This window comes from Echinops telfairi, unplaced genomic scaffold, assembly GCF_000313985.2.
Source record: "Echinops telfairi isolate 266 unplaced genomic scaffold, ASM31398v2 ScPeMD7_7466;HRSCAF=8504, whole genome shotgun sequence".
NCBI lineage: Eukaryota > Metazoa > Chordata > Mammalia > Afrosoricida > Tenrecidae > Echinops > Echinops telfairi.
Genome location: NW_022111366.1, coordinates 444145 through 444899, shown reverse-complemented (window position 1 = coordinate 444899; position 755 = coordinate 444145). Strand labels below are relative to the sequence as shown.

Genomic DNA, 755 nt, shown 5'->3' with positions numbered 1-755 from the left:
TTGGGTAGCCACCCCGTCTGCAGACTGAACCTAGAGACGTCTAAGGAAAAGAGCCACCATAAGTAATTCTAAAGGTTTAACATTCACCCAGGTTTGGGTGCTAGAGCTGATGAGCATGCCACAGAAGCGTCCCCCTCCCCCCAATTCCACACCCCAACCACCAGCGAGTTACCTCGCTTAGGGAGCTAAAAGACACTTGGCAGAAACCGTAAGGACGCAGGCCCCAACATTTCTGCCTTGAATCTTTTTTGGTTTTTCTTCCTTTGAAAATAAAGGAAGTGGGTAAGGAAGGGTACACTGGCAACATGAAACCAAAATAAACCAAGTGGCAACCGTGTGTCCAGCCTGCCTCCTCCTTAAAGCCATTTTCTAGAATGATAGGGCGCTCGGGGGCTGTCTGCTGTTTACAGCATCACCAAACCCTGGAAGCCAGTGAGAGCAAAATCCCTCCCTTTCCTACGGTTACTTTCCCATCCTCCCTTTGCGTCCTTCCTTCCTTCCTTCCCTCCCTCCCTCCGGCCAGCCCAACGGAGACGGTCCTCGGCAATCCGCTGTTCACCAGGGAGGGAGGTGGGGGGCCTCGGGGAAGTGGGGAAGGAAATAGGGGGTGGTGAGGTGCCAAAGCGGAAAGAGAATGGGGCGGCGGAAGAGAGGTCATCCTGGGAAGGCGACAAGGTGAAGAGGGGCGCAGGAAAAGTGGGGGAAGAGTTGTCACCGGAGAACTTACGAAGGAAGACACAAAGGCGGGGGGGGGG

General features: G+C 54.4%; 1 protein-coding gene across 1 annotated transcript in view; it reads left to right on the top strand.

The window, feature by feature from the left end:
• Positions 1–655: 655 nt before the first annotated feature.
• POLR3C (RNA polymerase III subunit C) overlaps positions 656–755 on the top strand; it is a 15687-nt gene continuing 15587 nt past the window's right edge. The window contains exon 1 of the mRNA XM_004717271.4: positions 656–675. The gene's annotated coding sequence lies outside the window, so the exon portion shown is untranslated. The remainder of the gene's footprint in view (positions 676–755) is intronic.